The sequence below is a fragment of the Amblyomma americanum genome, chromosome 2 (assembly GCF_052857255.1).
Source record: "Amblyomma americanum isolate KBUSLIRL-KWMA chromosome 2, ASM5285725v1, whole genome shotgun sequence".
NCBI classification, from domain to species: domain Eukaryota; kingdom Metazoa; phylum Arthropoda; class Arachnida; order Ixodida; family Ixodidae; genus Amblyomma; species Amblyomma americanum.
Genome location: NC_135498.1, coordinates 160,136,302 through 160,159,863, shown reverse-complemented (window position 1 = coordinate 160,159,863; position 23,562 = coordinate 160,136,302). Strand labels below are relative to the sequence as shown.

At 48.2% G+C, this 23,562-nt stretch overlaps 1 pseudogene across 1 annotated transcript; it reads left to right on the top strand.

The window, feature by feature from the left end:
• Positions 1-11,026: 11,026 nt before the first annotated feature.
• LOC144119211 (uncharacterized) lies at positions 11,027-21,436 on the top strand (annotated as a pseudogene). Its single transcript, XR_013312295.1, has 2 exons — positions 11,027-11,665; positions 21,152-21,436. The product of XR_013312295.1 is annotated as an uncharacterized LOC144119211 (transcript).
• Positions 21,437-23,562: the final 2,126 nt, after the last annotated feature.

Here is a 23,562-nt window from a genome sequence, read left to right as displayed (position 1 = left end):
TTTTAGAATTTTTCACACAAATAACGAATATTCGAAAACATATTGTATTCGCATTAAATTCGATCCTATCATTATTCGATTCGGGTTCGATTCGGTTCTGAAAAAAATATTAGTCGCGTACCCCTGCTTAGGAATATAGTGGCGTGGAAAATAGTGCGACCCACGGGAAAGGCGGTATTTTAAAAAACCTGCTCTTCATTGGGAAAAAAATATACGTCGTATCTAGTCTCGAACCTTTTAAGGTGCACTAAGAGAAAGTTGTGGAGAAATTATTTTTTGCTTTTGTTTTTTATGGTTTCCGGGAATAAATTGTCTCAGTCGCAGACGGAAATAAAAATATGCGTGGATTATTCTGTTTCGCGTGACACAGCCTCATCACCCTGTGATGCCAATGAAAGTATTAAAATCAGCGATGACACCCAGAGTACCATGACACCCAGAGTACTTTTATTACCCTTTTTGGACATGACTTAAGTATAAATTTTATAAAACATCGGCATATTTCTGATTAGCAGATCATATCATCGTAAGAACAAGCCGGCAGCAAGTGGACTACATTTTCTCCTCGCCCACGGCCGGGCGCATCACTCCTCGTATTAGTCCGCCAACGGCAAAGCGGAAAGCCATGACGTGTTTGGCTGAAAGGCACTCCGCGCGTGCCTTTCACCACTGCAATCATGTTGGTTGTCTCCTCCAACTGTCCGCGGTGAGTACAAAAAAGAAATGGGTGAGAGCCGAAAAGTTATATTCGATTTAATAGGGAAAGAAACCACATAGGCTACATTTGGGCAACAAGCGTGCACGAAGTTTCAAAGAGTGCTCGGAGCGCTTGAATCGAGTTCCTGCCATGAATAAACGCACTTAGAGTTCACTAAAGTGCACCATTAAGGAATGCTGCATATTTCATTCACTCCTGAATATTGCGCTTTAGTGCGCTCATGATTCCTTGAGACAGATGCCAAAGAGAGAGAAAAATTTTGTAATGGAAGTCATAGTCACCTAATTTATAAAATTATATACCGTACAAATCATAACGAGCTGTGTCAGCTTGAACAGTAAATTGCAAGCGTATTTGCCTTCCCCTACCAGGTGTTGAGCCACGAGACATTCATTTGTACTTCTTTTCTTGTCACAGTTGGCAATTTTTGAAACATTTTAAAATGTACTTCGCTTGTAACATTGCGTATTAGGCGTATTTTTATCGAGAACACTTCCCCGTCATGTAACAGCCAGCAAAGGGTTCTGAGTGCTCAAAAATATTTGTGATGATGAATGAAATTTGCACTATGGAACATCGTTTCGGCGCACAAAATCACGGAGGAGGAGAGGGCACACAACACAAATGTCAGACATCAACTGAACAGGGAAGTGCCACTGGTGACATAAATTTGAACCAAAACTAACATTGGTCATTTCCTTCTTTTTCAGTGCTGCTCTTTGTGCTGATTTTCATTCGTTCCTGCTTCTTATTTTGAAGCTGTATTCCAAGTGAGAAAACTGGTTTTAAAACTCATTGTGCTGTTGACCGATTTTTCGAGGGGGAATATATGAAGTGCGACGTGGATTCGCCGCCAAAAAAACGTAGGGGCCAACGGCTTTAGCCACTGCCGAACCGATGCCAAAAATGCACGTTACGTTTCGGCATTGTTGATTTTAAACGCACGTGGTTTTGTGCAACAAATTGAAGTATTATGCAGGAGGACGCTTTGAGCGCCGTGACTCAGCGTTGAGGCCTCACCGCTGCCTTTAATCGCCCCCCCCCCCCCCTGGAAAAAAAAAACACATTACTTGTTTGGTTCTCCTGTCAGGGTCTTTTTATAAGGTCGTAAAAACATAACTCCTTGGAAGCTTTCATAATGAGCCCACTGTTATTTATTTCTACCGTGCACCCAAGAACTACTCTGCGATTTTAACTTTATTCACCACCATTTCTTGAAGCTGGAGCGCGGGTTAGCCTGAACCTGAACCCTTGTAAGCAGAATTTCATCTTCGTTCTTCTTTAAACAGCCTCCCATTTGTACATTTGCTTATGCGGGGAAACCCGCCCAAGGGCCTCCGCAAGAACAGCAGCGCGTTCCGCGGTAGGAAGAGACCAATATTACATGGCGCACGGAGCTGCTATGGATCGAGCTAATTTTTTTTTTCAAACAGACATAAAAGAGCTGAAAAGAAAAAAGGGCGACGTAGTAGACAAGCTTGAGCTGCAAAAGAGAATTTTCTAATGTATTTTGCGTTACACTGGATACGTAATTAAAATTGAGGCCTCTGTGCCACGTAGTACTAGCAACGAATGAAACGCGAACAAGAGAACTGAAATGCCAAAAAACAAAAGCGCAAAGATGTTAGCTCCTGGAGAGGAAACAAATGTGAGTTTGATTAACACTTCTAAAGGACTGTCTTCGCGCGCTCGAAGTGAGATTGCCCTCAGCCAGTATTAAGGCAAAGAGATCCTCAATTTACTGTTCATGTTTCCATTGTCTTGTTCGCATTTCATTTGATGCTTGCTGATGGCACACGGAGAGCAGGCTCGATCCATTCGTTCTCCGTTCGTAGGACCACAGAGTATATTTCACGGCCGCAAGGCAGCTTCAGTGATCTCGTCGATCCCACGGTTGGATCAGAAAAGTGCCTCGGTGCGAAGAGTAAGAAGAGCTCTCGCCGCCCTCCTGGCCGCAGCCGCGTCTCTGTCAGGCGGGCCGCCTGCCAACTACCCGCCTGAGCCTCGAGGGACGAAAAAAAAAATGTTCATTTCCCGCGGTCGCCGTCCACGTCGGCAAAGCACGCGGCTGGCGTGCGCTGCACAGCAGGGGTATCTTCCTGCGTGGCAACACATATACCGCGGACGCTGCACCAATATCGGAGCATTCATTCGCCAAAGAATCTTGAGCCGGCTTGCGCAAGCTTGGGGCTGGCGTTACCCAAAGCAGGCGCGCCGGTGGGCGTCGCAGAGACGGTCAAAACCAAGGCATGCCTGCAGCGTCTCTTAGAGGTTATGTTGCCAGCTCACTCGTTGCAGGTGGCGCGGAGGACGGCAGGGAAAGCGGTGTTTTGCAAGTCGGAAATATCTCTTCGCCGCTCCGCGAGGCAGGGCGCGCCTGTTTTGCTCTGCAAGGCACAGCTGCGGAGCACGGCCATTCGGTGTATAAACATCTGCGCGACGCTGTGAACGGAAAAGTGAGCGTGTTTTCCTTCTCTCATATTTATGTTCATGTGCACATCCGGCGGTCAAAGGCAGCTTGTTTCTCCCGAAAGCATGCACACCTGCGCCTACCGCTAAGGAACATATCTACTATAAATACAAGAAGATATTGAAAGCTGTTTGGTTTTTGATGTTGCACCGCGCACCCCTCTAAACAAAAAAAGTATGTAGAACGGGTTGTCTTCATTCTGTAGTCCATAAGCGGCGTCATCAAGGCAGATTGTTACTCCACATTGCGGAACAGTAGTTTATGCGCGCTGTCTGTGAGTTTCAGTATTGTTTGTAAAATAAAAGCGCAGCGCTCGTATTTCTACCGTCTTTCTCATGACATTCAATACTGTTGCGTTATAGTTTCGAAACCATGTCATATCGATCCACCCACAAATGACATCTTAGTCGCCTATTGTATTCTCAAATGTGGTCACGTGTGCCTAGGTGAAGTCAACGGCACCTGCAAACGTACTTTACGAAAGCGCCAGCATCGTTTAGGAGGTCGATGACTTTTTCATACATGGCGATGGAATTTTAACATACATATGCTCACCGGAGTTGTAGTTCGTATCATTTTTGCACAAGAACCCTGTGCAAATAGCTAGGTAAGTACCTCACTCATAACTGCACTGAATCGCAGTGTTTAGTTCATTAGCAAGCCTGCACGGGATGAACGGGGCACAGAAGCTCTGATTTTAGATTCTGGAGCCAGTGCAGCCTAAAACACATTAGGAAATTTTCTTTCGAAAACAAACGTACCTCCTTTCTTGCCTTTCTTTTTCTAGGCTTTTTTTCTCAGTTTTAAACATTTTGATCCAGAGCAGGCGCCTGTGCCATGCGGTACGCAACATGGCATAGTTAAACCCGGTTATATCGAAATATAAGAGGACAGCCAAATGGTTGGATATATCGATAATTCCATATATAAAAAATGGTAGTAAATGAGCTTGTCTGTAACATAGAAGAGTACATTGCATACATACACGCTGGTGACTAGCTTCTTGCGGCGCCCTGACACCCGCCGGCGTGCTGGCAGCGCACTGCTCACTGCGTACTGCTATGCCTAACGTGCTTCGCATGAAAGGCGCAGCGGACGGTGCATTGGAACTCTAGCCACTTCCTGTTAAAGATGTGTAATGCTCCAACCTGTGCTCGTCGAATAGAATAATCGCTCACTAAAATTGGCGTAGTGTTAATTAACCCAAAGCCTTAGGCCCGTTTCACATGCTGCGAATTTTGCCGCACCGACAGTGCGAATTCGGTGCTGCCGCTGACGCCGCAACGCGATTGCCGCTCAGTCCTTTGACATGCAACGCAGAGCCTGCGAATTCGTTCGGTTGTGACAACAGGGTTGCTAGATGTCTGCTTATCCAACCTGTGAATAAACGCGGCAGTAATGCAACGTTGAATGTGTTCATGTTGTTGTAGTCATGCGCCCTTTTCGATGCAAGGTAACATTTCGTATCTTTTTATCAAAGTAAACAGTTGTGAATTATTCGAAAACTACATTATGGCCAAAGCGAAGCCTGGCCAAAGCTGGCCAAAGCCAAGCCTGACGGAGAGCCAGGCAGAGGATGCTCACTATTGGTCAGTCGCCGAGCGAACGCGCCGACGCTGCGAATGAATTCCAACCGGACGGAAATCGTTCGCAAGCCGTCTGCGGCAAGAGCAGCGGCCCGCTCCAGCCGCAGACCGACCGAATTCGCATTGTCGGACGGTGAAATTCTTAGCATGTGAAACGGGCCTTAGGCAGCGAAGCACATCCCGCGAGGGCCGCATCTAGGTTGGTTTTACCCCATGACAGTTATGTGGCGTGAAAAGTGGGAACCAGAGGCTGTTGGTCACCCCCAGGAAGACACCACGTTCACCCCTTACTGCGATTTCACAGTGCTAGTGCTGCGAGCACGTGTCCAAGGTGGCGCAGCCGACTCGACTCCGTGTGCAAAAAGGGATCAGAGAGCACCGTCAGGAGAACTGCGACTTGCAAGGGCGAGGCGCGCCGTTCGATGTATCAAACGACCGGAAGAATTTCGGTAAGTTCGGTCAGGCGAACTGCTTTCCCATACTTTTAAACAAGCTTTTTAAGGGGTTAAACTGTGCGTTCGATACAGCCAGCAATTCGAAATATCCCGGTTCGTGTGTCCGGGCTCGACTGCATTAGCACCTGGCTTGAGTTCCACAGTGGAATGCGGCGCAGCTGTTGTGGCGATGATCGGACGGGTTTTCCTGCTGGATGAAATGGACCAGTGGCCGGGTACTGTATAAGCAAAACAAAAATGAAATTATACTTAAAAATATTCTAGGTTCAGGCTGACCCGCACCCCAGCTGAAATAAGTGGTGCTGAATAAACTTGAAATTCACCGAGTACTTCGCGGATGCACAGTGGAAACGAAATAACGCTATACTCGTTACTAGATCACCCAAGGAGTTCAACTTGGACGTCCTTATAAAAAAACCCTAACTGCAGAATCAAGCAGATAATTTTTTTTTGTCCCCTGAAAAGCATGGATAGCGGTGAGGCCTCAACGCTAAGTGAGAGCTCAAAACGTCACACCCAGAACTTTAATTTGGTCCAGAGCACAGCATGTGTTTCAAGTAAACAATGTCGCAACTTAACGAGTATTTTTGGCAGCAGTGGCTAAAATCGTTGGCCGCTACCTTGTTTTGCCTGAGGAATCAACGTCGGACTTATAACATTTTTCGCTCTTAAAAAACCATTAAATACAGCACTGAGTTTTAAACATTTCTCACATGAAAGACGAAGTGAAAAAAACAGCAAGACTAAATGAAAATCAGGACAAACACTACAGGCGATAGCATACAATGGAAACAATTGTGGGACACTTACGTCAAACTTGAGAGTATATATGCCGCAATAAAGTTAAAGGCTACTTACGGTCGCTTGCGAGTACCCTGGCTCACCCTTTCGCAAAGATGGACACGCTTGTAACCATCGCATACTGCTTCCTTACACATAATCGTCCATTTTAACTGGTGACGCTAATTAGTGACCCTAATAAACTAAGTGTTTCTGCACGCTGGGGGGGGGGCTCGTGCAAAGCCTCCATTTATCACATTTTTAACGTACCACAGTAGTGTAGAGGTGGCGTGCCCGGCTTCCGACTCAACGGACAGCGGCTCAATTCCACTTGACCACCTTTTTCATTTTCACCGGACCTGCTTTTCTGCATCACTGCCCCTTCGACCAAAAACGATTTTCAAGTCCCAACGAAACCGGGTTTTTTTCCCGAAGGGGACCTTCAACGCTATCGCGTTGACATAGGAACACATTACCATTGTTAATTCAGTTCACATTTTTTACATCATCATCTTTGCTTCTGAACCCTTAAGAACCCTGTGCAGGGTTACATAATGGGAATGGAGTTATTATAACTACCTAAAACACGTGATGTTCAAAACAGAGCAGATTGAAAACAGTTTCAAAAATTACGAAAAAATAAATGGAAATAAGTAAAAGGATTTGGTCATGTATTTCAGCACTTGGAACTGGAAGGGAAATGTAGTGCACAGATTGTAATGTAAGAGTTGGTGTAACAGCTCTTCGAAATATGGAGGATCGCGTAACACCGATTGAATGTGTGAACTCAGCCCATCCCTAAAACTGTTGCAAGTGAAAGTAATTTATTCAAAGCAGTAGCTGATTCATGCCTGCCTTGTATACTTGTGCCACTGAATAAGTGGCGAGACGTACTCCCGCCCTCAAACGAAACTGGAATACAAAGATATAGCTAGGTTCTCTTCATGAACCAGTGCTGGTAAGTTGTACATTTCGTGACAATAAAAAGAACATAGTTCCTCGAATGTTTCTGCACGTTTGGTGCTCTGTATGAAAGCTTGGAAAACTGATATAATGGGGAAATTTCAGGCGGTTCACTTCTGACGCGTTAGATGGCACAGTGAGGTCCATATTACGCGCTGTTGGCAGAAAAGTTACAGACGCGGATGGGTCGAGTTGGCTATTACATTACGAAACAGTCGGGATAATTTGCGCCAATATTAGAAGATAAATTTAAGATTGAAAACTTCTTACAAGAAAAAAAAAATTAAGCCGCTACAGATTCCAATGCATTCATCATGATTACTCAGGCAGCTTGCGGGCGCTGATGGCAGACACCGTCAATGTACGAACTGCAAACAAGATTCATAATTAAAGAAAAAGACTGTGTAAGTATAGCACATGTCAGAGCCGAAAGAAAGGATGAGAAAATAGACATGACACAGAGAGTTTTGTGACGCTTCTTCGATCGGTATAATTTTAAAATAGCGACTGGCGGCTACGCTGTTTTAGGACCTTGGTTTGTACGTGTACCGAAATCTGCGGCACTACGGCTGAACTACCGATAGCAGCATTAGCCGAGGATTACTGCCGATAGCAGTGACGCGCGTAAACAGAGCTGCTGTACAGTCGGCTTCGGGCAGCCCTAGCGAAAGTGGCATGTCGGGACAGAATGAAGTGTTTGACTGCCATGGGTTTGCGTTTGACGAGTGAGATACTTTCACATCCCCTGCCAGATTTGTCTATGTTTTTGCACCGGCCTCAAGCATTCCTAAATGCTTTAAAACGTGCTATATACACGAATAAAAAATATCGCAAAATTCTTAAGGACCACCGACTACATACGAGATATATTTTTCTTTCTATCAAGAGTGAACTTTCTGAAGTACAGCCTTTAGACATCGAAACTTTCATTGAAGTATACACCACTCCTATTCCTAAGTGATTAAGCTGCGCTCCCTGAAAGGGGCGTGAAAGAGTTGACGCCGTTTAAGCTGATCGAAAGTAGCAGGGTTGCTGAAGCAAGAAACCCCTCCTTTTGCTGCGAGGAAGTGAGCAAGCAGCACTGTCAGCCTACCACTTGCGATTCTACTACGAACGAACTCCGGAAAGAGGACACTATGCTATACTGTCCTCTACCGGGGGAATTCATCGACCGCAGCGAGCTCTAGTAGTTTCGCATTGCTGGCAGATAAAGGAACTTGCCCATGTCACCAGTTCTGGAGTCTGGGCGGTAACAGTGGTTTGGCCCCGCTCGCAGTTTCTCGAAGCTGACAATCTGACGAGCAATAACAGATAAGAACATGAGTAGTTTCGGAATGGTGGCGATAATGACGGCTCGACCGCATGGATGCCTTGTGTTAAAGTGGCCTGACCGCATCGGTAGTACCGGAATGACGGCAACAGCAGCACAAAAATGGTCCATGTGGTAGAATATGAAAACGGGCATAAAATATAATTCGAAGCTAACAAGAAGCTGATCTATTCAAATCAATTCAAGCACACGAAAAGTGATTTTGTTGTCAAGTGCGAAAGGATGGCTGGGTTGCTAAAGAAATCGCGAATAAAGTAGCTAATTTCTTTGCCAATTTATTCATCCACAGAACGGCTGAAATCTAGTCCATTCACTGTAGTTGAAATTTTTTCCTTTCTCGAGATACCTTTTAGCTCCATGCATTAAAAACTTCTAATTAGGCATCGGCAACATGCAATTACGGCTGAAAGTAGTAGCCGTAGTGCAACAAAATGCTCAGCGTTAAGTGCCAGCCATAGCCTTTTACACACATACATACATACATACATACATACATACATACATACATACATACATACATACATACATACATACATACATACATACATACATACATACATACATACATACATACATACATACATACATACATACATACATACATACATACATACATACATACATACATACATACATACATACATACATACATACATACATACATACATACATACATACATACATACATACATACATACATACATACATACATACATACATACATACATACATACATACATACATACATACATACATACATACATACATACATACATACATACATACATACATACATACATACATACATACATACATACATACATACATACATACATACATACATACATACATACATACATACATACATACATACATACATACATACATACATACATACATACATACATACATACATACATACATACATACATACATACATACATACATACATACATACATACATACATACATACATACATACAGAAGTGGAAGGAGGCGGAGGGAAAAGCCGTACATTTGTGGCTTGAAAAATCCTCCGCCCCCTTACAGTGCATACAGCAGCAGAGCGGGACAATAGACAGTCACATTTTTTTTTGTTGCAAAGAGGAAAAAAAAAATAAACAGCACTATATCACATCACAAAATAAAATAAGCCTAAATAAGAGTTTCAATAGAACACTGGGTTTGGACTCCTGGAAAAACATTTTTTTTTTGAAAAGTAAACAATGCAATGTAATTGAACATATAGACCTGTGCGTTCATACACAAAAAAGAGTATGAGTAGCAAAATATTTGTACATATTTGGAAGAGACATATTGGATACATCAGCGCCTTCTTTTTCTGCAGCATTCAATAATCGCGGATGGTTATACCGGAGTGTTTGTTGTCCATAGGCAGTACGACATTTTGGAACTTTCCATCGTTCTGGAGTTCTGGTGCTGTAGATGGGATAATTGGGTTTTAGTTCTGCCATTTCAGTAAAAACTGTACTCTCTCGCTGGACACTTAAACGGTACTGCCTGCATAATTTGTATTCGTAAATATTTCTTACTTTCAATAAATTAAGCGAAGCAAAGATATCTGAAGAAGGCGCTGTGTATTCAACGTTTTCAATTATTCGTACTATTTTTTTTCTGTAGCCTTTCAAGCTTCAACAGATTAGTTTTTGTTGATGTTCCCCAGACTAAATGAGAGTAGTTTAGGTGGGAAACAAAGAGAGCGTTATAGACCATTAGTTTAACTTTTTTTGGAAGAGTATAGCAATTGCGATTTAAAATTCCAGTTATGCAGCTCAGTTTGCTGATTAGACTGTTTCCACCACATTTTTTTCGGTGCAATCATGTGGCGAATCAATGACTTCCGCTCCCAAAATCTGCTTCTTGTGGCTAGTATTCTGAGTGCCTGGCACTTCCATATAATTTGGACAAAACCAGCAGGTACTGCACACAAATGCAAACGCATAAAGCGAACGCTAAGTGTCACCTTTACTAGAAACTTGACTGCGAACGATCTGGCGGTTTAGTTGTGGAGAGCGTTCATGCCTGCGTCTCTCAAGAGCGCAACATCCTTAGCAGTACGGCGAACGCGGCGAGCGAATGCGAGATGCTAGCCGGTTATTAGGGCGTCGCTAGCGATTAAAATCAAGAGCCTTTTGAGACAGGATGGGCGCCCGTCCTGTCTTCAGTGTTACTTCTGGGTTCCGTGTCCCTGTTGCGCTTCCCTCTCAAGATTCTCGTCTGTAACGATGCTGATAGCGTGTGCTGTTTCCGGTTCTCGCTGTTGTACTTACAGCTGCCCTATCCTTTCCCGCAGTATAAGAAACCCAAGCGGAATCGTGCTCTCGTACACATCCCTTCCTTTCCTCTTTATCTCTCCACACCACGGCAATGCCGAAATGGAGGAACACATCATGTCAAGCTAGCGGCGAACACTGACGCGCCAGTTGCAGCAACTCTGCGTAATCGCCAATAAAAGCAACTCGTGCGGAAACAGCTTCTTTTTCTTCCACCGAAACCACCGGAGTTTCACCCCTTTAGTGGTTGCACTTTCAAACTACCATTTTCTGATTTTTCTCAGATTATTTTGTTACTTTATTAAGCGAGCACTGTCATCCTGTATTACAGGTCTTGGGTAGCAGTACGATATATAGATCATACAAGGACTAAAAAACAAAAAAAATCATATGCAATAGCACGAACGCGCAAATGAATCTTGCTTTGTCTTCTACCGCTTTCGCGCCCGCGCTGTATACCTTTATGTCCAGTGCGGTAGGGGAGAGGGCGCACACAGTTCGACCAAAGGGAACGGATATCTGGCTCAGGTGGGCGTTGCGTATCACTGCTCACAGGAGCGACCCTACGTTATCGCAGCAAAATGGCTTACGAGAAGCAATGAGAGGTTCGTTCTCGCTGCAGACGAGCAGGAGGAGACCGGACGCAGGTTTGCCACGTTCCTGCTTCCGAGGCTCCGAACCGGCATCTATCTCGCGCTCGCATCCGCCAGAATAGACGCAGGTCGCCGGCGCTTAACGTCGTTCCCGGCCTTCACTAGGTCGAAGGGCGGGATTTAGGACGTTTGGCATGTCGAGATACACGCACCCGGACCGGTGTGATGTGTACCTCTGCAGCACCCCCATTATGCAGAGGGATTTGGGGGGCAGTGCCCTGAACGTCCTCTCGTTCTTCGCCTCGACATCCCGGTCGGCGCGCGGCGAGTCGTGGGAGAAGCACTGGCTGCTGGTCTTCGACTACGGCGAGGACGAGGTGCTTATCTGCGACGCCGACATGGACCACGCGGGGGACCTGACGGGCCGCCGATACTGGAAGAAGAGCGCCGCCTTCGAAGAGACCTACACTTACAAGGTGAGCGCTGCCGCGGGCAGAAAGACCGCAAATCAACGAGGCAAGTCATTTTATTGGTATTCACTCAAGAAACCAGAGGATTTTTGCATCTTATATGTTCTTGTGGTTTAGTTTATGGGCCATTAACGTCCCAGAGCAACTTTGGCAATCATGGACGCCGTAGTAAAGGGCTGTGGATAATTTCGTCCACCTGCGGTTCTTTAACATTCAGTGAAGTCGCACAGTGCATGGGCCTCCAGAATTTCGTCTCCATCAAAATGCGACCGCCGCGGCCGGGATTGAGCCCGCATCTTTCGGGTGAGCAGAACCACTGAGCCTCCTCGGCAGTAGTTGAATCACTGCGTGCTCGATTCAGTTTGATAAGGATGGCGTTTGACCACCTGGAGGCATTGGTCGCGCACAAATAGGTATGAGACAGCCAGGATATCTAACACTACTGCTTGCTGTCACGCAGCATTTATTACGTAGTCAGGTATGTAAACGTTCGGATTTGGTTTTACACGGTATAACGTGGCAAAGCGACTCAGGCTACGAGGAAAGCTGTAGTAGAGGGCTCCGGATAATTTCGACCACCTGAGGTTCATTAAGAGCGGCATAGCACATTACACGGGCATCTAGTATTTTGCCTCCATCGACATGCCACCATAACTACTGAGCCACCACGGAGGCATGTATGTAAATTTGCAGTCCTGGACACACAGGGAAGCTTGCCCCCGTACTCACCATATATTCATCCGATTTCACATAATGTAAAGAAAACTGAGCGCTGCGTTCATGTCGGGGAGATTTTTTTTTCTTTCATCTCATGACTGTTTTCTATGCACGCCAAGTCGTCCAGCTGAAAACCAAAGGTAAAATTGCAGCATTCACGAAAAGAAAAGATGCAGACATTGTAATGTTGGCATCGTCTGTAACGAACCGGCGTCTTGCGGAAAGTTTCTGAAAAATGTCGACTGCACGAACATTAACGTAACGCACGCCAGGGAACAGCTCGTCATCTTACTCAACACATACATTGCAGCCTGTGTCGCTGTACTATGCTTTAGTTATCACGCAGCTACATAGCTGAGTGACACCGCACATATCTGCCGACCAGCTTCATCGTCATCAGCCGAATTGCATGCCTTTCAGGACGTAGACCTCTTTTTACGTTTCACTATTGGAGCATCGCATGCGAGCAGATTACACGCGAAATTGCTTTAAACGTCTGCAGTCATGGCCCCGAATTTGGTCTATGCCTGGATTGCACCAACTATGCTATCACAGAAAAAAAACTCATTTTTTATGTCGGCATCACATCGAGTAACCTTATGGGAGTGGTGAAAAAGGTCGTTCAATAACTTGCATGTGGTATATACAGAAGGAAAGCAAAGCTTCACTCGGCCAGAAAAAAAGGCAGATAGCGTTTTGCTATTGCAACTACTTCCCTGGAGTTTTAAACGCAAGGCGAAGACTGAGCGCAAACGAGATAAAATAGAGAGTAGAAGAACCGCCGATGAAAAGACCAGCGGTGTCAGTTGCCGACTTCTACTCATAATTACCACTTCTCCTGCGTGCGTTTGATCTCTGTCGATGGGCGCCCAATGCCAGTTCTCCAACCACAATCGCTGAAGCTTGCTCACCTGTCACTTCCTCAGCCTATTTTCGCAATGAACACGCAATCTACCGGGAGACGCAAGTAGCGCCGAGAAACATCGTCCGGCCCCACGGTCTGGCCTGTCGCATGCGTCATCGTTATGACCTCGTCCGAGTCTGCTCGAGTCCAGTCAGCCCAACGTTAGTATGGCAAGTAGAGGTGTGCGCCTTGTCCGTTCATAACGACGGCGTCGTGGGCGCGGTGCAGCCGGCGGCGTGGAAACTGAAACCACAAGTCTGAAAAGCATTTTTTCCTGCACCTTTTTTTGCTAAACTAGATGAAATTCTGGTCTTTTCGTACTAAGGGCTGAGAGGACAGAATTCAGAGGGGTTGAAAGTGAGAAAAATGGAAAAGGTTTTTTAAACATATATATATATATATATATATATATATATATATATATATATATATATATATATATATATATATATATATATATATATATATATATATTGTCACGTAGTGGTGACGGCAGTCGAAGCAGCGATGAAGACGGACGAAAGGGTCTTCTAAAAGAACTGTTTATTAGGCTGACTTGCACCCAAAATGGACTGAATCACTCGGCGGCGGCGAAGCGACAAGCGTGCTCGGCGGTCGTCGAACAGAATGCCCGCCGCTGTCGGCCGTGCTCAATTTAAAGCTGATAGCGAACATTCGAGATAAAGGGCGCAAAGTTACTAGAACATTCCGGAAAAACGTAGAATCAGCTTTGCCTGGCTGCGATCAATCGAGATAAATCTAGTCGCGTCTTGCGTCGCAAACAAAGTGATAAGGTGGTGTCGCGGCAGATTTGAAAAACGAATAAACACTGCAAATATTCGCGGCATTACTCCCCTCTCAAAGAAACATCGACCCGATGCATTAAAACAAATAATGCGACTAGTAAGGGAAAAAAAAAACGGATCTTGCGAAAATAGAGCATGGAAATGCAGCGGCCTTTAGCGCGCATAATACGGCTTCAGACGGACTACATGGACAACTTCTGGTCGTACGCGGCGTCGCTGGGATGCAGTCATTGCGTCAGGGATGACTTCATAATCCAGTTCACCCAGCCGACGAAGAACCTTGTACGGGCCGAAATAGCGGCGCAAAAGCTTTTCACTCAATCCACGGCGGCGAATGGGCGTCCACACCCAGACTTGGTCTCCTGGCTTGTATTCCGCGTTGCGTCTTCGTAGGTTGTAGCGTCTGGCGTCGGATCGCTGCTGATCTTTGATCCGTAATCGGGCAAGCCTTCGAGCTTCTTCTGCGCGTTGAAGGTAGGCGGCAACGTCGACGTTCTCTTCTTCTGTAACGTTGGGCAGCATGGCGTCTAGCGTGGTCGTGGCATCCCTGCCATGGACGAGCCTAAAAGCGTCATCTGGGTGGTCTCCTGCACTGCGGTGTTGTAGGCGAAGACGACGTAAGGCAGGATGACATCCCAGGTTTTATGTTCGGCATCGACATACATAGCGAGCATATCGGCGATGGTTTTGTTCAGGCGCTCGGTCAGTCCGTTGGTCTGCGGATGGTATGCAGTTGTCCACCGGTGGCTGCTTTGGCTGTAGCGCAGGATGGCTTGCGTGAGTTCCGCCGTAAATGCTGTTCCTCTGTCCGTGATGAGCACATCGGGGGCGCCGTGTCGAAGAAGAATGCACTCCACGAAAAATTTGGCCACTTCTGCTGCTGTTCCGTTCGGTAGGGCTTTCGCCTCGGCGTAGCGGGTCAGGTAGTCGGTCGCTATGATGATCCACTTATTTCCAGATGTTGACGTTGGAAAAGGGCCAAGCAAGTCCATGCCAATCTGCTGAAAGGGTCTTGAGGGAGGTTCAATGGGGTTCAGAAATCCTGCTGGTCGTGTGGGAGGAGTCTTTCGTCGCTGACAATCTCGGCATGTTTTCACATAGTGTGCGACATCGGCAGACAGTCGGGGCCAGTAATACTTGTCTTGAATGCGGCGGAGGGTGCGAGTAAACCCGAGATGTCCAGCTGTCGGCTCGTCGTGTGAAGCCTGTAGAACTTCTTCGCGGAGACAAGTAGGTACAACAAGGAGGTAGGCTGTTTTGTTCGCTGTAAAGTTCTTCTTCACAAGGACCTCATTCTGCACACAGAAAGAAGACAGTCCTTGCTTGAATGAAGCGGGGGGTGAAGAAACCTTGCCTTCCAGGTACTCGATGAGGCCTTTTAGGTTGGGGTCCGAGCGTTGCTGCTGAGCAAAAGAGCTTGCGCTGATGGGTCCCAGGAAGGCGTCCTCATCGTCGTCCAGCGGCGGTGCATCTACAGGGGCTCGTGAGAGGCAATCGGCGTCAGTGTGCTTGCGTCCGGACTTGTAAACGACGGTGACGTCAAACTCCTGGAGACGCAGACTCCATCGAGCGAGTCGGCCAGAGGGATCCTTCAAATTGGCAAGCCAGCAGAGTGCGTGGTGGTCGCTGACCACCTTGAACGGCCGTCCGTAGAGGTAGGGGCGGAATTTCGACGTAGCCCAGATGAGGGCAAGGCACTCCTTCTCAGTGGTCGAATAGTTAGCCTCGGCCTTGGAAAGGGAACGGCTAGCGTATGCGATGACCTTCTCCAGCCCGTCACTTTTTTGAACGAGAACGGCGCCTAGTCCCACGCTGCTTGCGTCGGTATGAACTTCAGTATCGGCGTTTTCATCAAAATGCGCAAGGATCGGTGGGGACTGTAAACGACGCTGAAGTTCCTTGAAGGCTTCTGCTTGCGGCGCTTCCCATTTAAAGGGCACGTCTGCCTTCGTCAGTTGGGTCAGGGGCTCGGCGATGCGCGAAAAGTTTTTCACAAAACGTCGGTAATATGCGCATAGTCCGAGAAATCTGCGCACTGCTTTCTTATCGGCCGGCGGTTGAAACTGTTCAATAGCGGCTGTTTTCTGCGGGTCTGGGCGTACTCCTTCCTTGCTAACTATGTGGCCCAGAAACAGCAGCTCTTCGTAGGCAAAGTGGCATTTCTCTGCTTTCAAGGTTAGGCCAGACGACTTGATTGCGTCTAGTACTGTTCGAAGTCTTTTGAGGTGCTCTTCAAAGTTCGAGGCGAAGACAACGACGTCATCTAAATATACCAGACAAATCTGCCACTTCAGGCCTGCCAGCACTGTATCCATTACTCGCTGAAACGTCGCTGGTGTGGAACAGAGACCAAATGGCATCACCTTGAACTCATACAGCCCATCCGGAGTTATGAATGCTGTCTTCTCGCGATCTCTTTCGTCGACCTCAATTTGCCAGTAGCCGCTCTTGAGGTCCATCGATAAGAAATATTTGGCGTTGCAGAGGTTGTCCAATGTGTCGTCGATACGGGGGAGGGGGTAGATGTCCTTCTTTGTTATGTTGTTCAAGCGGCGGTAATCCACGCAAAATTGAAGTGCGAAGTCTTTCTTTCTCACTAGAACAACCGGTGCCGCCCATGGGCTGTTTGAAGGCTGGATGACGTCGTCGCGAAGCATTTCTTCGACTTGGTCCCGGATGGCTTGTCGTTCTCGCGGTGACACACGGTAGGGGCTTTGACGGAGAGGTCGGACGTGTTGATCCGTTATAATGCGATGCTTGGCAATTGGCGTCTGTCGCACCTTCGGCGATGTCGAAAAGCACTCACTGTAGTTTTGAAGCACATTGCGGATCTGGTCTTGTCTGTTCCGGTGCAGGGCTGGGTTGATGTCGAAAGTGGGCGAGTTCTCTTGGTCAGGCGGATCTTCTGCGGAGGGGTCGGAGATGGCGAAGGAATCTCGTACGTCAGTTATTTCGTCGTAGAAAGCAATCGTCGTTCCTCTGTTAATATGCCGGTATTCTTCGCTGAAGTTAGTCAGCGGTACTTCGGCCTGGCCATTGCGGAAATGTGCGATGCCTCTTGCGATGCTGATTCCTCGGTCTAGTAGCAACTGCATGTTCCCCTCGATGATGGCTTCAGTGTTTATGGCTTTCGTGGCGCCTACGGTCACGATAACGCTTGAACGGGGTGGGACGCTCACTTCTTCTTCCAGGACACTTAGGGCAACGTGATTTTCCCGAGTTTTCATCGAAGCTATGGCTTCGTCCGTCGAAAGCGTGATCAGCTTGGATCGCAGGTCGATGATCGCCTGATGCTCATTAAGGAAATCCATACGCAAGATCACTTCGCGGGAGCATTGCGGTAGCACAACAAAGGTCGCAGGATAGGTATGTCCTTTGACAGTCACTCGCGCTGTGCATTGTCCTGATGGCGTAATGAGGTGGCCCCCAGCGGTGCGAATTTGTGGGCCGTCCCAAGCCGTTGTGACTTTTCTCAGCTGCGCAGCGAATTTTCCATTCATCACCGAGTAATCGGCTCCTGTGTAGACTAGAGCGGTAACTTTCCGGCCGCCGATAGCGGAGGTCCTGGCTCTTGCATTGCATGTCGCTCTCGGCGTCGGGTCACGGCTTCGTCGGGTATGCGAGTCGCGGGTGGGGCGTATGGTCGAAGCTCTTCTGGGTAGCGGCGTCGTTTTCAAGGCAGCCTGCGTCGTGGTCGGGGTTCTCATTGTGTGAGGCGTTTGTGCAGCGAGTGCCGGTCCTCCATGCGGCGTCGCGGGTGCAGCGTCTTCATGGGGCGTGGTCGGTGGAGGATCTTCGGCGTTTCGCTCTTGAGCAACCTCATCTCCAGAGGTTGCTTTCTTTAGTTTCCCCTACGGGGGCTGGGAGACCTTCCTCGTACCGCGGCTGCGTAGCTGCGGCGTGGCGACGCAAAGCACGAGGTTGACGGCGATGGTGAGCGCGAAAAGCGGTTCGGCGTGTACTCTTCTCGACGCAGGTACTCGTCGATTTCGTGCGGACGTTGTCCGAAGCGTGGTCGTGGGGCGTTAACGGCAAATCCTCGAAGACCGATACGTCGGTACGGGCAGTGACGAAGAATATGGCCGGCCTCACCGCAATAGAAGCACAACGGCCGGTTGTCGGAAGTCCTCCAGGCGTCGCATTTCCTGGGGCTTGAGGGTCGGTCATAGGCTGGGCGGGCGGGGGCTGGGAGGCGGCGTTGTGGACCAAGTGGCTCATCTCGGGGAGGACGTGGGGGTTGTCGTTGGGGCTGAGCAGTCCTTACTGCAGCGGCGTAGGTCATGGCCTGGGGTTCTGTGGCCGTCGGGGTGCCAAGTGCCTGTTGCACTTCTTCCCGTACCACATCCATCAGAGTCGCTGCTTGTGGCTGTGGGGAAGATGGCAGTAATCGGCGTAGCTCCTCTCGGACGATTTCGCGGATAACTTCCCGCAAGCTGTCGCTGGTGGTGGCCGGCGTGTCCGACCGGATTGCACAGGCAGAGGAAGGGCGATTGTACTGCTGAGCTCGAACGTCGAGGGTATTCTCAATCGTGCGTGCTTCTTGCATAAACTCCTCGACTGTTTTTGGCGGCTGGCGGACGAGGCTTGCAAAGAGTTGTTCTTTTACGCCGCCAATAAAAACTGAACTTTCTTTTCCTCGGTCATCCCGGGATCGGCGCGGCGAAATAGGCGCTTCATCTCCTCGACGTAACTGCGGACGGGCTCATTCGGAAGCTGGATCCTGGACTCGAGGAGTCGTTCGGCTCTTTCTTTCCTCACGACACTGGTGAATACCTTCAATAGTTCTCTCTTGAATAGCTCCCATGTCGTAAGGGACGACTCGTAGTTTTCGTACCACGTGCGTGCGGAGCCATCCAATGAGAAGAAAACGTGTCCAATCTTTGCCGCATCATCCCACTTGTTGAATGACGCCACGCGCTCAAATTGGTCCAACCATTCTTCAGGGTCTTCGCCTAGGGATCTATTGAAAGTTGGCGGCACCCGCGGCTGCTGCAGTATGATCGGTGTCGACATCTTCGGTGAGGTTGCGGTGCTCGTAGCCGCGTCTTTTCGCTGTCTGGTGCGGTCCGGCAGTTTCCCGAACTCAGGCTCCTCTCCCTGGAGACGTCGGCTGGCTCGCTGAGCTGCTGGCTCGTCCTCGGGTGCGAAGCGCTCAGGGCTGGCTTCACGACTTGAAGGGGGCGTCCGGAACATGGAAGGCTACCCAGCACCTCCACCAGATGTCACGTAGTGGTGACGGCAGTCGAAGCAGCGATAAAGACGGACGAAAGGGTCTTCTAAAAGAACTGTTTATTAGGCTGACTTGCACCCAAAATGGACTGAATCACTCGGCGGCGGCGAAGCGACAAGCGTACTCGGCGGTCGTCGAACAGAATGCCCGCCGCTGTCGGCCGTGCTCAATTTAAAGCTGATAGCGAACATTCGAGATAAAGGGCGCAAAGTTACTAGAACATTCCGGAACAACGTAGAATCAGCTTTGCCTGGCTGCGATCAATCGAGATAAATCTAGTCGCGTCTTGCGTCGCAAACAAAGTGATAAGGTGGTGTCGCGGCAGATTTGAAAAACGAATAAACACTGCAAATATTCGCGGCAATATATATATATATATATATATATATATATATATATATATATATATATATATATATATATATATATATATATATATATATATATATATATATATTGTAAGGCTAAAGAAGAAGATGCGTCTGATGATTTGAAAAGACGAAGACGAGGTGACAGTGTTCTCGAGAGTTTTTGCCAGCGCTACGCTTGTGTGTCTTTTGCCGATCTGGTCCCAGACTGCTGCCGTTGCCGTTCCCGTCGCCCCAGTACCTCGTAACAAACCCCCCGTTACAATATATATATATATATATATATATATATATATATATATATATATATATATATATATTATCAATACCTCAAATGCCCCAGGAATGGGGTATTACATGAGGGATGGGCTGAGTGTGTCACTAATGGGAGATTGGATGGCAGCCTTGAAGTGCAGTGGATCGGAGTGGTGCACGGAGTCGAATGGCAGGCCGTTCCAGTCTCGAGCAGTTTGCACGAAGAATGAGCGAAGATGAGCTGTAGTCTGTGCTGGGGGAGGGTAGACTGTTTTGGGATGGTTGATGCGGCTTGATAAGCGATGAGCTGGCAGGATAGCTGAAACATCAAGTTGGCTGTGATAAATTTTATGAAAGAGGCAGAGCCGAAAGATGCAACGTCTGGACTCGAGATTAGTAAGATTAGCCTCAGATTTAAGTGCAGTGACGCTGGTGTGATACGAGTAGTCCGAATATATATATATATATATATATATATATATATATATATATATATATATATATATATATATATATATATATATATATATATATATATATAAAAGAAATTCGGAGGGACGCTGGCAAGAACAAGACCAGATACCGAGAACACTCGCTCGCTCGGAGTGCTCGTGGGCTGGATACATAGATTTTTTTAGCCAGACATGAGAACCACGGTGGCCCGTTCTGAGCCTCCTTCCAAAATGATGACACGTCGTTCACTTGGACGCAAGGTTTACTTAAAAGCGCGTGACACTCCGCATTGATTTCAGTGGGACAGTGCTCTGGCGCACTAGTGTCGTGCTAAGGACGTCAAAGCGTCGTTAGGACGCGTGTGACATTCAATTAGCTTTGTGACGTCGCATTCCTTGATACAGCGTCAGGACTCCTGCGGCGGCTGCGGCAGCTTGGGCCCGCTCGATCAGTGAAAGCTGACCTCATGTCTCCTAGCTGGGCAGCGCTCTCTCCCACTGTTCTGGCCTGGTATTGTGTATGACTGGCACTGCAGGGTTTTGCTGGCATCCTCATGCGGTGTGGTATAGTGCTGCTGCCTCTCCGCACCTGAAGGTAGTGGAGTGTATCTTAATTAGAATAACTAAGCATGAATATGTGTTTGGAGCTGTCTCCAACTAACTCTACTCTTTAGTAAGTTGCCAATGGGGAAGGCCGGAAAGATAATTCTATTTTTTTATCCCTTATCCCGTCGCAATCTGGCTGCCATTTATTTTTCAGAGGTACCTGGGACAGTATCGTATTCCGGAGTCGCTCCTCGAAAAGCTCATGAAGAACATGTGCGACTAAGGGCGCTACCACCTGACGGCCAACAATTGCCAGAAGTGGGTACAAGACCTGCTCCGTCAGCTGGGTATAGAACCACCTGCAGACGAGCGCGATGCTGAGAGCGTCGTCAACGAAGTCGTCCCGCCCGTGGCCATCGGAGGCGCCATGCTCTTGGGAGTCGGAGTCCTGGGCGCGCTCATCTTCGCTGGCCGTGCTCGCAGGAACAATCGAGAGTAGCGGGCACCAAGACACATTCCTCTGGAAAACCTTAAACCAATTTACAATAAACGCTCTGCTAACTAACTGCTTTGATGGCCAACTACAGCCAGCAGCATTTCGCGGATGCCCGGCATCGCGATGGTACTTCGACCAGCTGCCCAATTTTTTTTATAAGATCCCCGTCCAACGGACCCAAGGAGTCCTTCTAAATGTTATTGAGGGGATTTAAGACTACTTAAGTGCTTTAAAGGCAAAAGCAATAATTTTGAATGCAAGAGCAGAATTAGCTTTGTTTAAGCCATTAAGGGCATACAACGGCAGCTGTAATGCGTTACGAAGCGTTAGGCGTAACGTTATTGACGTTGGGTGCCGGCCATGAAGGAAGCGAGACAATTATTGCGCTGTTTCCTCAAAACTAACCGGAGGCTCACTCGCGATGTTCACTTTCTCATGGCGAATGGAATCGAAACGCGGCCGCCACGGTCAGGTTCGAACCCGAATACACCAGCTGGAGGCCGCGTATCCGGTTAGTTTTGAGGAAAGGAACGGCGCATTATTTGGCTTCCCAGTGGACACCTCAGCCTGAACAGCCTAACGCTGTTGCGTTACAGCGGAAGTGTGCGCCGAGGGCGGCTCGTAGATTCGTCAGTCCAGTGGTGAAACGGGTTCAAAATAGATAGGCTAAGCAAAGTACCTAACGTGCTCGCAACAAACATGTCAGAAGGGCTGATATTTCGTTCATTGCTTTGATGCCTAGATCTATTCACACATAAGGCACTGCGTTTAGCCAGTGTTACGTATCCTGGCGGTTTCCATCGTCATCATCATGACTACACCCACTGAAATGCAAACGCCTCCCCCATGTCTTTCCAATAGACAATTTCGGAAAGTTGCGCGTCCCCTACGCGACCGCCACAAAGCAGGCTGGGAATTGTGAGCGAGATCGCCGGGCAGGATCCGCTGCAACAGTGCTACGCCATGGACGCCGCACAACAGCAGGTAAAAGAAACATCTTTTGGAGTTCTAGCAATATTTTGTTGCACGTTTGCGCCCCGAAAGTGATAACTGATTTTTTACATTGGCGTGCAACTTTTTTGCGGTTATGCAGCCGACGCTACGAGCGCGAAGCGAGTATTTTCGCATGTGCGCGCACGAGAACCGCGCACATGTGCCAGCCATCGTTTCGCGCTCGTAGCTTGCGTTGCATAGCAACACCGTTGTCAGCGTTTTATAGCTATGCTGCAAAAGGCACGAGCGCGATCCTACGGCTACCAGGCGTGTTTTGCTGGTAAGCACGAGCTAAAAGTGCATTTGCTATTGGTGACCCGTTGGGAACCTTCCAAGATTGTGCGTATATCACGGCGGCAAGCGCACTACGTAGCGTACAGTGCATTCATGTTTGCTACTGTCACGGATCTCTCCGGAGAACACTCGGACCGAAAGAATAGACTAGGCGACGGGTGTACCCACACAAACGCACATTTAATACACCCTACGTGGCACACACACTAGAACACAAAACTAACAAAACTAACACAAAGCACAGACTATAAATACACACGGCCCGGGCACACTGCTACTAGCGTCTACTACTAGTGTTCTATTAGCGGTCGGCGTTCGTGCTCACGGTTGGTTCGGTGTAGCTGCGGCGTTGTATGGATCCCGTAGCCGGCGTCGAGGCGGCGTTCGCCGTGCTTCGGCTGGCGTCGCTGGCGGCGTTCGACGTGCTCGGGCTGGCGTCGCTGCCTGCGTCGTACAAGCTCCAGGTCCAAGCGCCCGTGGAGGTGATGCCGGTGTTGTTGGCGTGGGGGCACCACCCGGATGGGTGGCAACAGCGCTGGAGACACCCCTGGCCGTAGCAGGTGGTAGCGTCCTCCGTTGACTCCCCGGAACGGGCTCAGGCGCGGCAGGAAGTCCACGATGCGATGTCGTAGAACGCGGGCTCACCGGAGCAGTAGCCGGCGTCGCTCTCTTCCAGCCAAAGTGTCCCTGACCCGCCGGAGCCTCCGCTTCTCTGCTGTTCCCCCCCGTGCCTCGCTCTCACTCGCCCTTTTATAGCCTCGGTGTTAGTCCACGTAAGTCTTGTCGTCGTCGTCTTCTCTTCTCCATCAATAAGCTCTGTCCACCTCACCGAATGCTTCTCC